This window comes from Odontesthes bonariensis, chromosome 5 (genome assembly GCF_027942865.1).
Source record: "Odontesthes bonariensis isolate fOdoBon6 chromosome 5, fOdoBon6.hap1, whole genome shotgun sequence".
NCBI classification, from domain to species: domain Eukaryota; kingdom Metazoa; phylum Chordata; class Actinopteri; order Atheriniformes; family Atherinopsidae; genus Odontesthes; species Odontesthes bonariensis.
In genome coordinates, this window is record NC_134510.1 from 25730571 (window position 1) to 25746107 (window position 15537).

General features: G+C 41.0%; 1 protein-coding gene across 4 annotated transcripts in view; it reads left to right on the top strand.

The window, feature by feature from the left end:
* Positions 1-7099: 7099 nt before the first annotated feature.
* grin2db (glutamate receptor, ionotropic, N-methyl D-aspartate 2D, b) overlaps positions 7100-15537 on the top strand; it is a 59886-nt gene continuing 51448 nt past the window's right edge. For 3 of the 4 annotated variants that reach the window (XR_012769815.1, XR_012769816.1, XM_075465696.1), the window contains exon 1: positions 7100-7355. The gene's annotated coding sequence lies outside the window, so the exon portion shown is untranslated. Of the gene's footprint in view, positions 7356-8075; positions 8141-15537 lie in introns of those variants that run through there. The other variant, XM_075465697.1, reaches the window with a different exon arrangement.

Consider the following 15537-nt stretch of genomic DNA (forward strand, 5'->3'; position numbering starts at 1 on the left):
TTACTTTCTTTGAAAAATAACTTTTTTTAGTGTTTAGTGTTTTAGTGATTTTTTTTTAATACATTTATCGTTGAATGTACAGCCTCTTACTCATATATATGAATAGAGTCCATGGTCCAATTTTTCAGGAGTTTGTAGATTGGTGTGAGCAGTCCTTTCTACAACTGAACATCTCAAAAACAAAAAACATGCATGCCGTCTTCCGGAGACACATCACTGATAAGGAACCAATTACCATAAAAGGTCAGGCAGTGGAATGTGTAGACAATTATAAATATCTTGGGACCATTATCGACAGTAGACTCACCTTTGTGGCACACTGTGAATCTGTATATAAAAAGGCAAACCAGCGCCTACACTGCCTAAGGAAGCTGTCATCCTTCCATATTGACAAAAAACTGCTAACCATGTTTTACAGATGTTTTATTGAGTCTATACTTTCTTTTAGCCTTGTGTCCTGGTTCAGTAACCTACCCCTAAAAAATAAAAACTCCCTGAATCAGATTGTGAAGTGGGCTAGTAAATTAATTGGAGAATCACAGCTCAACATGGAATCTCTTCACAATAGGCAGTTACAGAGACTGGTGGGGTCCATCTTAAATGATGCATCCCACCCACTATATGGTGAATTCCAGCCTCTCCCCTCAGGTCGTAGGTTCCTAATGCCTGCCTGCAAAACGTCAGTACTGTGTTGTCTGTCTGTGTAAGCTTTTGCTACTTTTACCTGCAACCAAATCTACATTCGGGTATAAATTAAAGTCACCTTACCTTACCTTACCTTACTTTACCTCTTCCTGCGAGAAGGTATAGTTGGATCATCCAGCTCTGCTCACATCCAAGTCATTTATGATGTTGCTTGAGAAGACACAATTTAAGTGGATGTGGGTGGAGTCGGGTGATCCAACTGACGTCGAAACCTGACATACTTGAAGTAATTACTGGAGCTGGTTTGTTCTGTCGCATTTGCTTTGCTTCTTGACTCTATGAACAGAGTTGTCGGGTTTATAATAACTTGGCATCTAAGTTGCAGCATATATACCTTGGCTAGTGTGCGGCATTAACTCTGAGCAAAAAAAGATTTGTAAGATGTGTTTTGTAAGCTTTGCAACCCTTTAGCAGGTGTAGTGGATTTTTTTTATCAAAGTGGATAAGAAGTTACTCAATAACAAGAGAAAATCTAGATTTTGTCTTTCTGTAAGTTTTATTCAAAGGCACACAGCGTTTGAACAGTCTCCTGTCTGCACAAGTCAGGACAGTGAGCCAAGAGTACAATCACACACATTCTTTATATAGTGGGGGTCATCTCTAGGTCATCTCAGCCTCAGGTTGAGAACTAAGAACAAAGAACAATGAACAATGACCCCTTTTTTAATGACCCCAATGACCCCAATGACCCCCTTGAGAAGAGAATTACTCTTCTCAAGATAAGAGTTAACGAGGTGTCTTTTTATGGTTTCCTTAGGCTAACACTCCCCACAAAATGTCAACCATAAAACTCCCTTTTGATGTATTAGAACCTTCTTCCCTTGAATGACCAACAACAGGATCACAGGATGAGTTGGGGTTATCAAGAAGTCAACAGACTTCTAAAACTAAAAGGGACAATTAAGAATTTTTCCATCTCACACGTTAGCAGCATATTGTGTCTTCTCCAGTGAAAAGTAAGTGATAGCCTTATTGTTATTATCCCTGTCTCACAGATGAAGCCTCAGGTTGTCCTGTTTCAGGCAAACTTGCAATTTAGCTCTTCTCATGTCCAAATGTCAGTTTACAAGTCTCACATTGAAATGCTTAAAAAATGTGAATCAGAAAAACGCAAACTTTTTTTTTTGTTGCGTTCCATAATCTTGACACATGACATTTTTGGTGGCACCTGGAGGTGTTTTTACAGGCTTCTTCAGTGATATGCTTTTAAGACAGTGGTGTTACATCCCACAACTTTAGTTACTAATGCAACTTTAAAGACTATCTTTTGTGTTCACAAGAGAGGTTTGGGGGGCCCTGACAAAACTGCAGTATCTATATGTGGAGTTGTTGGCGTGACACAGGGCTTTAATGTGTCTAAAAGGGTAGTATTAGTACTTTTATTTAATGGATAACCTGGATACCTTCTCCAACTCTGTTTAAAAAATGATGATTTAAAAACTAATGATGATTTAAACAAAACAATAAAACTAAATATTGTTACAAGATCAACAACACCAAGTATAATTCCACCCTGTGTTTTTGTGCGTCTATGTACACACTATCTGTGTATTTGTATATGTGTGTGTTCTTTTGAGAGTAAGAGAAAGAGAGAAAACCTTGCTGTTTGATTGGTAGCTCAGAGCTAAACAGATGCGTAAATAGAGATGCGTAAATAGAGATAGGAGAGCCGAGCCACATCAGATACACCAACCAACAAAATCAAACTGTCTTTCATACTCACACACTCTTACACACAAACACTTGAAATCCGACACAAATCGGCAAAGAAATGAGTCTGTATTGTACGTCCAACTTTTGTTAATCCCAAAGGAGAGCCTGCTCCCACACTGTAACTATCAAATGAATATAATCAGACGGTGTAGGGCTTTGTATGCTACAAAAAGCATGCCGATACACACTGTGGAGTAAATACAGCAATGACGCATGCCATCACATGCCTCATAAACCCTAATGTCATCACTCCAATATCTCCATGGGCTCCAGGCAAAACAGAGAGCCCGCCACAGAGACAGGAGGGAAGAGGGAGGAGCACGCGCGGGAGCTACGTTGATGAATTGATTGATGAATGCAAATGAAGATGAATGCATGTGGCATATACAGATAACAAGAGAAATATGAAGAGTATAGCAGCTGGTTCACTGTTTCGCTTTGGCAGAAAATATGAATAGCTGATGTGTATCTGGCCTATTAATACTACAGCAGTGACAGTGAACGCACCACTAAACCAGATATGGGTCGCTTATCACAAATTGTATGGCCCAGGAACATCGGCCGCTGGTCTTTCTCTACCACCTGGAACCTAATCACTCGGATGGGGCAAACAGATCTGCTTCATCACCCCACATACCAACCTTTATTGCCATATGGACTGAGTCCTAAAACTGACATAGATCAGAGCACAAGTAGAATAATGAGTGGTCGTTTATGTCCATCACCAAGGCAACATCACTCCATTACAAAAAAGTGGCAATAACCAGTCAGACACTAGAAGAAAGAGTGAACGTGTGGCTTTTTGTGAGCAATGACTTTGATAACTAATCTCATGAGTAATTTTAAAGTAAATATTTCAAATAAGCTGTACCTTTTTTTTTTTTTTTTTTTTTTTTTTTAGTGTGAGGATTCTGTAGCTTGTGCATGTTTATTTTGTACTAATGGTCAGACAAAACTAGCATTTAGCAATCTACATGATTTATCAGTTGACGAGAAAATAATTTGTTAAAGTCATAGTTAATAGCTTCCCACTCTGACTCTGTGTGCGTTGTGTAACTGAAAGCGCATGGTTGTGTAACCAGCTGACAACACATAAAAGAATTACCACTACAGTTTTATTTTCAGTTTTTCTCAGTTAGTTTTGGTTTCATTTGCACAGGTTTTGTCTCAGAGATTTCTGTCCTGCTGTCAAGAGTTGTTATGCTTCCTAATGAAGTTTAGTCAGTGTGACAACTGTTGACAACTTGTTCTGTGGATTATGCAGAGTAATGAAGACACCGACTCAGGAAAGAAATGTTCCTGCTGAATTTTTTAGGTCTAATTCTTTTTAATGTGGTGAGCACCACAAATGATTTTCTATGTCCCCCTGTTACATTAGGCAGCACAACCATCTGTGTGTGGAGTTGGAAAATGTTTTTTTTCTTTTAATGCAGCCTGTATTAACTGTTTCTATAGCATGGCAGTTGAAAACAACAAACGATATTTTGTGTAATTTGAATGTCCACATACCACTTTATGATGACATGACTAATAATTTAAAGCCAACTAACCTGCCGACAACCTTAAGCCATTTCAACGTCTGCAGAATTGCAACTTGTGTGCTTGGCTTTGAGTCAATCTCATTTTGATGGCTGGTCAATTAGATGGAGTTGAGTGTGCCTCTATCCCATACCAACACTCCAGGGGGCAATGCACAAGTCTATGTATCAATGAGACCTTTGCCCTGCTAGTTGGTGAATGGAGACTCCTGTTTTTTCTTGTTGTGTAGACACAGGTGCATGCAAAGTTTGGGTACTCCAAAATGTTAAAATGGCAACACATCTGTGTTAAACAAATGCGTAAAACCCCTAACCATGTATAACCCCTGGCAAAAGTTACTTGGAGGATGTCCATTTATCTTTTTTAACTGTAAAATAAATAGATAAGACCCAGATATGACACAAAATAATTTTATTTGTTTAAAGCATACCTCAAACACTTATACATTTTTTTTCAGATGAAGTAGAGGGAAAAATCATGAAATGACGCTGTAATTTAAAAAAACAAACAAAACACCTGCACAAGTCTTATATGCTAATGATTCTGCAGTTAAAAAAGAGTTCTCACGGAGCTTATTTATCTGTTTGCACCTGGTTGATTAGCAAGAGACATGCCCCCTACAAGAGAGTTGTTTGTGGAAACTTTGGAAAGGATTATAAAACTCCTTCAAGAAGGCAAATTAATTCACTATCGCAAAACATGTTGGTTGTTCTCAGTCAGCTGTGTCTAAACTTTGGAGCAAGTACAAACAAAATGGGACTGTTGTACAAGGGAAACATACAGGTCGACCAAGACGTCGGGAAGGAAAACTAAAAGCAACAAGTCAGAAAAATAGAAAATATATAACAAAAGAAATGAAAAACAAATGGGCAGAAACAGAAGTCAGTGTTTGTGACCAAAGTGTAAGAAACTCGGTGAAGGAAATGAGATTTAAATCCAGTAAAAGCCAAACATAAACCATCACTAGCATCTAAACAGAAGTAATCAAGGGTGCAGTGGGCGAAAGCAAAGCAGTCATGGACTGTTAATGATAGGATAAAACAGATCTCATTCCGATTAAACATCTATGGTGGAAAATTAAAAAAAAAAACGTATTCATAACAAGGCTCCATCCTGCAAAGCTGATCCGTCAACTGCTATACAATAAAGTTGGAATATATTGTTTTTCATTAGTACCTCAAAGAATTCAAGCTGCCGAAAAGCCAGAGGAGGTGCAACATAGTACTAATTGAAAGCCAGAACGTTCAACTTTTGAATGACTCTTGTTTTTTGTTCATCAGATTTTTTTAAAACAAAATAATAAAATCTGAACGAGCATCCCTTCAAATGTAATGATTCTATAATCTTTGCAGAGGTTGTAACCCTGACCGTTTGTTTTTAAGTCCTAACCGTTACCATTCACTGAAAGCAAAGTAGAAAAGAGAAGGGACTGTGGAAATCTTCAGCTGAGTTCGACTGCATTAATGCCTCAGACCACACCTCCTTCCCTTCCCCTTGCTATATATATAGATATGTTTGGCCAAATCAACAGTGTCAAACATCTGCATTGTCATGTGGTGAAATGTTGAATGTGGATGCTTAGACAAACACAAAGGCATCATACTTTATCACTTAGTGAGGAGTACCAAGACGCTCAATGTCGATGTGGTTATGAGACATAAGCTTGAAAATAGAAAATACAACAAAGAAAATAAGACAAGCCATGCTCTGCTGGAGGTATGCTCTTGTTAAAAGGGAGTTTTTCTCCCCACTGTCACCTCATGCATGCTCAGGAAGGGGATTAAGCTTTGTAGCTGTGCTAAGAAATGGAAAGAGTCAGAAAAACTTGTGCAATTCTTGAGCCTTTGTTGTGACTCTGCAGTATATTACCAACATAGCTATTAAATATTCTGGTGTGAGATAGCTGCCCTAGAGGAACCCATGGCTGCTAATTGTTGGCACAAAATTTTTGGTTTGAAATTTGCACTTGGTCCCTCGATGAATTATTAACAAGTCATAGCACCAGCAAGTTAGTGAAGGACTGAGATCTTGGGAACAGATAATAGAGTAGCCACAACTTTTCTGAGGTTCTTCTTTTTCTTATGACCAAAATAGTCTAAACCAGTTTAAATCTTTTTAAAATGTTTTATCTTTAACTTTACGCCTTCCATATCAGCTCGTTTTCTGCTGAAAAACAACCCATCTGTTGGTAAAGTTACACCTAAATCATATGGAAACTGACAGGACACTCTGATACACAGTCTGCTGATGACATGCAGCTAACTATAGTCAACTGATTCATTCAGATCACAGATTAGCAGCACAGAAAAAGAAAAAGTGGAAGTCAACCCTATATCCTCAAAATGAATGCTCTGCAACTTCTGCCTTTTGTGAGCAAAATATACAAAAAGGTCTCCTGTTGCATTTATCATCACAAATGGTTACAAAAAGTTACTGGAATATAACATTTTTATGTCAGCTCCGCAGCCAAAACACCGCGTCCTAAATGTGAGCTGCAGTGTTATGACACTGCAAGTCCCGCACTCGCTGCAAGCTGCTCACACATGGCCACTGACATGCTGCTGTAGTATAGATTTCTCATTCACATGCACGCCCGCACACTTGCACGCAAACTGCAGCTCTCCATGCTAAGACGCACCAGGCAGCTGGGTGACACTCACATGTGGATCCACAGACGCTGGTGTGGTGCCTCCGTTTTGCTTGGAGAAGCAGAAAGAGGCGATAGGAGGCAGGAGGAAAAAAGGCAGGACAGCAAGGGAGGGATGCGGATAGGGAGCCAGTGATGGATGGATAGAGGGAGGGAGGAAAAATGCGGAGGGACGCAAGGGATGGGGGGCCATGAGAGGGCTGAGTGGTTCTCGTAAATATTTATATTGCATTATGATACGTGCCACAGTGAAAGTGGAAGAGGGGTAAGGCAGAGAAAGGGTGGAGATATAGAACGTCCATCCCTTTATTAATTTCATTCCGGACCGCTAAGTTTAGCATTCAACACGTGTCGCCAGTGATGGAGAGAGGCGGGGGGGGGGGGGGGGGGGAAGCGCGAGAGAAACAGGGGGAGAGAGGGAGGTTGACGGTTGCTAGGTGACCGGGCGCATATACTGAATTTTAACAAAAGAACAGGGAAAGAGGGAGAGCTTGAGAGTGTGTGAGAGAGAGGAGAGGAGAGAGGGAGGGAGAGAGGAGAAGAGAGAGATCGGAGAAATTGAATACATGTAGAACATATTTATATTTAGATATATATTTTCACAGCGTGTGTGCCTGTGTGTGTGTGTGCGCGCGTGTGTGTGTGTGGCGGCGGTGGGGGGACACCCGCAAAACGGATACCTCAAAAAGGAAGGATGTGAAAAAGGATGGAGGGACGCAGGAGAAGAGGGGGGAAAGGCTGGTGAAAAACAGTAAGTACATATATTTGAATGATATTGTCAGTGCGGAGGCTTTTTTTCGCTGCTTCACTCCGCGCAAACACGCACACAGACTCTATGCTGCTTGGATTAATTGCGGCTCGGGTAGTGAGAGGCTGCTACGCGTCATTGAGACAGGAATAGGGGGCTCGGGTGTCGGCATCTGTACGGACGTTTGTGATGGAGAGATGGATGGCCGGGGATGGAAAGGTGGAAACGGCCGGCGCACCGGGGCTTTGACCCCTCTGTCATTGCTGCGCCTGAAAACTCACCAGCGCATAGGTCCCTTACAACAGATGGGATAGATAGCTCAGTGATACACTCACGCACTCAGTTTACCGGCAGTTCAATTAATCATATAGACCAACCTTAAGGCTATGATTTAGTCTGCCGGTAAATGTCCATGCATTATTAATAAAGATAGAGTTTGGGTTCCGTTTAAGTCTTTAAACACCGAAGCTGGCCGCTGCTTCACTTTACTGCAGATGTATTAATTGAAGTGATCATATCTGTTGATGCTCATTTTCTCCGCCTGCGTGGTCAGTGTTTTGTGCGTGAGAGTGTTTGTCTGCGTGCGTGAGCGCATCTGCTTGTCCATTTTATAAAGCCAGTGCTACAAACCCACAAGAGTGCCGATCAGTTTTTCCTCTTGATCTATTTATATCCCGATACGCGGAATATTTGGGCGTATGGCAGCACACCGTTATCCCTCTGTTGCCACCGAGGAATCTTCCCCGACGGGCTGACCTGCCTCGAACACTCTCAGAGAGCTGGAATAGGTGAATTTTCCAAGCAGGGTGAATGAGTGTGTGAAAGAGATTTTACTCCGTGCATTCCTAAATTTGCACTCCCTTTGGGTGCCCAAATAACTTTGGCTTCATCCTTGCGGCACTTTGATGGAGAAGAAGAGAATAGCAAGCACGAGCCACGATCAGTACCTGTCATTTCCCAGAATAAAAAAGGCCTTGGACCATAAAGACCACCAAGGGAGAACATGAAGCTGTTGACCTGTAAAATGGAGAGGCACAGTGTTGCTTCTCTCGCAGATTTACTGCAGTGCTTGAGAGTGGCAATGTCAGATTTATGAGTCTGGATTGTAGGCCATTTGGATGCATTTATCCAGATGATAATTGGAATTAATGTGTTTGTTTTCTCCATTTCTGTGGGGTGTTCTGTGTCTCTCTCCTCCCTCTAATAGTTGAATTCTTCGGCTGATATCCATTTCAGTCAGCTCTTTCCCCCACAGGTGATGTGCTCTGCTTAGTTCACTTCATCATTTCCCCTCACAAACCCCGTGAAATGTTACGCACAGGTTGCTGCAGCAGCGTAGCTACTGCACGCATTGCTGCCCCAAAGTGTTGCCTCCAGTGTCCCCTTCTTCCCTCATCTGCTGTACAGTTGGCCAGTGAGATCTGTACTGTACCAGCTGTGAGTAGGGGTAGGCAGGAGGGGAGGGGAGGGTAGGGGAGATGTGATGAGAGAGACAGAAGGTGGACGGAGGGAGATGAGTGAAGGTGCGAGGAAGAGGGGGTGGAGAGATGGCATGAGTGGAGAGCCGGGTGAGAGAGCAGCAGAACGAAAGGGGGAGTAAAGAGAGAGGTGGCTGGAATTGAATCTCTGAGGGGGACATGGTTGGAAGGCACACTGGAAGAAATGAAAGGAACAGAGTCAACATTTGTAAGCTTGTTTTCTCCAACCCCATGCTCCTCATCAATTTCATCTCATTGATTCTTCGACTTTAGCACAGAAAAGCTTCAAACTTAGCTCAGTCCCCCCTTTTGCTTGTCTCTTTCCCTCTGCCAATCCCTCTGTTCCGTCTTGCCTCAATCTTTCCCGTCTTTTCTCTCACCCCTGCAACCTGTGACTTCCTCTGCACCGTTTCCTTTCCCATTCGTTCACTCGCCTCCTCTTTCATCATGCTTTTGATGCAACTTTAGTTGCAATCCTGCCATCCACCCAAACCCCTCTCCCAACCTCGCTGCACGTGGGACCCAATGTTCTCTTTAAAGCTGCAGTCGGCAGGTTTTCAAAATTGCGAGTCTAAAGTCGGAAAATTCGAACTGATTCAACTTTCAGGTCCCTCCCCCAACCTCTAACAAGCTCCGAATCGCCCCCCAAACCCCTCCCCCTCTGTGGACGAGGTTGTGCACTTGAGTTCACACCAGTGTGAGCGCACACAAGCTGGGGCAGACTCACGCTCAGCAGCGTGTGCACAAGCTGTGATTGACAGGTAGGATTCCTCCACCCTAACTTGATTGGTTACAAACAGCCGGGAGCGCTCGGTTTTTGCAAGCATGATTACAGGCTTCAGAGGGAGCTACAGATTTCGTTATTTTTCCTAAACAGCCTATTTAATATTCTACTTCCAGAATCCCATGACAGTTCAAGCTAATATGACTAAAAAAAAAGTTGCCGACCGCAGCTTTAATACTACTAATTAAGGTAAAGCTCGTTAACATAGAACATCAATTTGCCTTTAACGAGATCATATGCTGCTGTTATGGAGCGATTACAGTTTACTTTTCTCTTAGTGTGCTTCTCTGGACTCCTGTTGTTGTAACAGTGATGTCTAGAATTTAATAGGAGTGGGCTGTCATGGGATGTATTTGACCAATTATTTTACTTCAGTTTTAACTTAAAAAAACTATTGGAATTGGCTTACTTACAGCAGCATGAAAACTCTAACTCATTAACTACAAATTTGTAATTTCATCTGACAACATCTCTGACTTCTACTCATTAAATATATCCATGTAAGTTTAGGAAAGACTGCCTTCATTGAAATCAGCAAGTGACATAGTTTAGCAGACCGACTCTCTTCTCCACAGCCTGCACTGTACAGTCCTTGCACACAACAGTTTTTATGGTTTTTAATGCTTGGGCTAAATTGATTTTTTTAGTTGAGTCTTAAAATGAATATTCTTTTAGTTAACGTGATAATGTTTCACACATTAGATTAAAGGTTTAACATAAGACAATATAAAACAGAAAAAAAGACATTTAATTTCTCTAAGAGTAGCCCATACAATTCCAGTAGGATTAAGGTTGCTTTAGTGAAGAAGCCAATGATGATTCCAATGGAAGAAACCCTGCGGATTTATCTGAGGGTTTTCTGAGGAGGCGCCACATGTGTATGGTCTGACATGATTAGTCCGTGCATCATCTGGTCCTGTAAATAATTAGCAACAAGCAACAGAAGCAAAAATGCCAATGACAAGCATGGCAAATGTTTTATATCCCCAAGCAATGTCTTTAGCGTCAGAATTTTCTGCTTTATTAGTTTTATATCAGCATACACTGAATATCTTGTTCTTTAAAAACAAAAAGAAGTCAAGTCAAGGCACTGTTATTTGTATGTTACTCTTAAAAATAACATAAGCTTACCCAAAGTGCTTTTCATTTAGGGCAATGAAAGACTTCAAATCAAGAATAGAAAATGCAACAGTGTAAATGATTAAACCATAAGATATAAGCCATGAAACAGTAGGTTACAATGGACAGTAACTCCTAAAATCAATCGTTAAGATGATAAAAACAAATAAAGAGATGGTGAATAAAGGTAGAAAAAGCTGTCACCATTCAATATAAAAAAGCCTGTTAAACGAGATTAGTGGACTTATTGAAAGGTTAGTTTAACACCGAACTAAGAGCAGGAGAAAAAAGATGACTATATATTTGATTTAAAGTGACCTGTGGTGGTGCAACATTGAATATGCAAGATATCTGACGATGTCACACTTGATTCTGGAAAGTTGTGATAGCATGTTTTAACTAGACTGAATATTTCTTTGATTAAATGATTTCTTGGGCAGCATGAAAAAGAAATGTCAGCTGCAGCCTTACACTCAGCACACACAATTAATAAGAGGAGAAAGCTCCTGAACTCTTTGAATTTATTGAACACTTCTAGATTTCAAGTTGAAATGATAACAAATGATCAGATTATTGATAAACTTCTATGTGTTTTAATTTGAATTTCATCCGACAGTCTGCAATAGCAAACCAGCTTTCTGACTCAAGTCTCTGCTGATGAATTCTGCCAGAGCTGCCAAGAATCTGAAAGTGCCTACTGCTAATTAGATAAAACGGTGACATAATCATATATTTGATTATTGCAAGTCACATGCAAAACAAAAATTAAGCCAGGCACCAGTTTTCTGATTTCTAGCAAAAGGTATGATACAGGACAGCAGTAAGCAGATATTATGATGTAGAATTATTTGGGCATCAACAGAACTCCAAGTCTAAATTAGCATGTTTTCCGTACGGAAATGGCTGTTACAGTATAGTCTGGCAACCCTGAGGTACCACCTGTGGCTCAGTTAGATCCCAACACTGGTCCAGATAGCAAAGACATTCAACCATGTAATGTGAATAAAGTGACAGGAAGCTGCTTAAGAAACAGGTGGATGTAGGAACAGTGATGGACAGGCTGCCAGATAGATTGATAAACAAAATCACACAGGCGCCATCACACACAACACCCAGGGACAATTTAGTGTGCACTATCAGCACACTGTTGCTATCAAACAGGTGCACACACACACACACACACACACACACACACACACACACACACACACACACACACACACACACACACACACACACACACACATGTGTGCACATGCACAAACCTGAGCCAGAACCTGCGGCGTGTTTTGGGAATACAAGTCTAAAGGCAGCTAGCAGGCATACAGCTTCACATGGCTGCATGCAATACACAGTCTCACAAACTCTCAGAAAAATACTTTCAGGGACAGACCCATGGGTATGCAGTTAGACACACACACACACACACACACACAACAAGAGTGAGGTACACAAACAATGAATACTTCATATAAACACATACAAGCGCAATTTAGATGAGAGGGGACCTTGGGACCTGACCCACGGGATACAAACTCATATACTGCATGTACTGTACAGTGTATATGAACCTGTGTGCGCACTGCAATGACACAAGCATACATACAAATTGAGGAAAGGGGGATGAAAAAACTCTTGGGGGAGGATGGGAAATGTGCAGGAATGTTTTGCGGAGTGCAGCGTTTTGCAGCGGTATGGTGCGGTCCTTCATGATGATGGATGGAGCAGGAAATGACAGCATAAGTGGTTATTAAAAAGAGGAAATGGGGGCATTCATAAAAACTATGTTAAGCTGTGTCTCCAGCCTGTGTCGCATGTCATCCTGCGCTGTTGTGTTATGCGTCCTGATCTGTGAGCCTTCTCTGCTCTGCAAGCTGGGCGAGCTTTGTTGAAACCTCATGTCATTCTCTTCTCAAAGAACCCAGACGCTGGCATTTATAGCAGGCTTTGTACTGGAGTGACGGTGCCAGATTTACGAGGTGCAGGTACCAGGTAGCAGGTGCAAAGTTGAACCTGTTTTACATCCTTATCACTTCATATAAAAATAGCCTATCTCTATTTTCTTTCAAGTTCGAATGTGAAATTCCATCAATAAGCAGATGCCTACTATGCAGCTGTTACAAATGCAAATATTAATGTTTGCACCTGAATGGAATTTGCACTGCATGTTATCTACAGTACAACAAGGGGGATGGTGGGTTGGGGAGACAGCAAAGGGAGAGGGCATGTCAGTGCAGAGACGAAAGAAAGCCTCTGATGAAGATAGTTTGATGTTTCTGGGTTTGTTTTAATGTGCTTCATCACTGCGTGTAAACAGCTCCAGCTTCTTAAACTAGCCTTGTGATTAGAGACTGTCATTTTGATATTGAAAGGAACAATATGCTCAGATGGAGGTCTAACTCGGAGGTTGTGATTAATTTGTACTCATTTGGGGTTGTGAGTTTTAATTATTCAAATTAGCAGCTTTTTTACATAGAAGCCTTCTTTGATTTCTCCACTGAAAGGTAATTTGGAGTGAATTCCCCCTTTTTCAATTTTGCAAAAGCGGTTTAAATCTAATCGTTCAAATGGGCCAATAAATGATCCTGACCTTGATGTGGTGCTGATCATACTCATCAGGTTTATTGTTCTGTAATCTGTTCATAGTTAGCAGTGGCGTACTCGCTGTCAAAGGCTGCAGCTTTGGGAAACGGAGAGATTCATTCATACATTTTACACCGAGTAGTGACGGGAAATAGCTAAATCAGTTGTTGGCACTCGATGTTCTGTGTCATCTTTACCCAAATATTAAGTCAGCTGATTACAGCTCTTATCACAGAACTGCAGAGTGCAGTGTTGCTCAGTGAAGATGAACCACTTTTACAAGACAATACAGTACGTATCAGCATTTACATATCAAGCTCGTATGCATTGTTGGCCTTTAGTGTAATTTCAGAGATTTTACTTTGTTGAGTCATCATTTGTGTGTTTGTGCACTGCTGCTCATTCCAAGATGGTTAGTCACACCAGATGAATCATATTAAGCTTGATTATTATTATAAACAAGTAAACCAGATGCAGACAAACAGTGAATGGCTTATCTTTAATAAACCAAATCAACTATTTGCATGGAACATTCATTTGATGGCGCTGTCACTAATTATGCTTTTGCAGTTATTTCATCATAGATGTCAGAAATTTCTCATATCTTATAACATGAAACATTTTCCTCGTTTCTCATGATTAAGTTATGTTCAATATCATCATATGAAGTTAAGGCCATCTTAGAGAACTCCAAACCTGTCTGAAGAGATACTGCAGCTTATAAAAAAGTAGAGGACAGACACTTTTTTATTTCTTGCTGTGAAACAGACATTGCTGGCTCAGTGAGCAATATTTGGGAATGTGAAGACAACATTGAGGTGTACTGATATTTTCTTCACCAACCTCTCACCACCTCTTATACTTGACAAACATCTGAGGCTCCACAGGAAAACATTCACTGGTTTCAGTCCTCAAAGTCTTTTCCCCTGTTGGGCTTCTTTCTGCCTGGGAGTCTCTTCCTCTAAGCCAAAGTGATCCACCAGTGCTTATGACACGCTGACAGAAGTGTCTCTAACACCATTGGTTATGAGCGGGGGCAGAGCCAGATGTGCTGTGAACGCAGTTCAGATCTGCACTCCAATATTGTTGTGTAGCGTAGAGATTCAACAGACAGAGTCCAGCTTGATTTTAGGAACATGTGGCACCTTCTCACTGAATGAGAAACATTTAATTTTTTGTTGAATGTTTGTGTGTGAAAGTGTGAAAGACAAGCTGTTCATCCATGCAAAGTCTGTGCATGCTTGATCGTGTGTGCATCAGCCTGTGCAACTTTGCACAGAGGTACAATAGTTATCAGTTAAGGTTTCCCACAGCAGTTTAATCTGTTTATCCTCAGAATAAGATTCTGAATCATCACTTTGCAGAGCTAGGTGCTTTTTTTCGTGCTGCAGATCTTAAGCGGCTTCCCAGTTTATAGTTGTTACAGAATGTTTCACCTTATAGGTCCTGAAGGGCTGCACTGTCGGCTGCTTTTCATCTTGCTCTTTTAATTAGTGACTGATTTAGATCTGGCTAGGTTATCCCAGTGTCTGGCCAATCAATGAGGGAATTATTAGAAGCTCTGGTGCAAACAGAAACAGTGTGACTTTGCGACTACTGGCTCAGGATGGAATTGGAAAGCAATCCATAAAATACTGTTGAAAAAACAGTGAATGTTTTCAATTACTTAATATGACTCTCTGAAATTCTGAATAATCTAAGATGTACTGTATGTCCTCTGCCTTGTCAGATCTGCCAAGAATTTTTCATCCAATTTGTTTCTGATTTCAATCTCAGTGCTTTTTAAATCAGTCAAGCATTTCATTTATGACGTAAAGCCACAGCATAGATGCAGAATTATTCCTGTGTGACAGAAATGCATTGATAGCAAGCTGATATTGAAGCTATTTTCCCCAAAACGCAAAACCATTATGGTTTCTAGATGCCTGTAAAAGCTTGAGCAGTTTGAAATTAGTCCTCTTAAAACAAACAGAATAAGATAATCCCTCAGGCCGTGCGTTGTGAGGAGATCTAGACAAAACATTTGGGAAAAACTACAGAAAATAATTGATATTTGAGTGAATAATGTGATATAACAGTCAGCCTGGGAAGTAGAGGCATAGACCGCTGAGCAGAGCTGCATACCTCTACTTCCTGCTCTACAAGATGTCAAGTGTCGAGGTGAGAGGATGAATTATTCTTGCTCACTGTCTGGCCTTAAAATAAGCACTCATACGAGAAC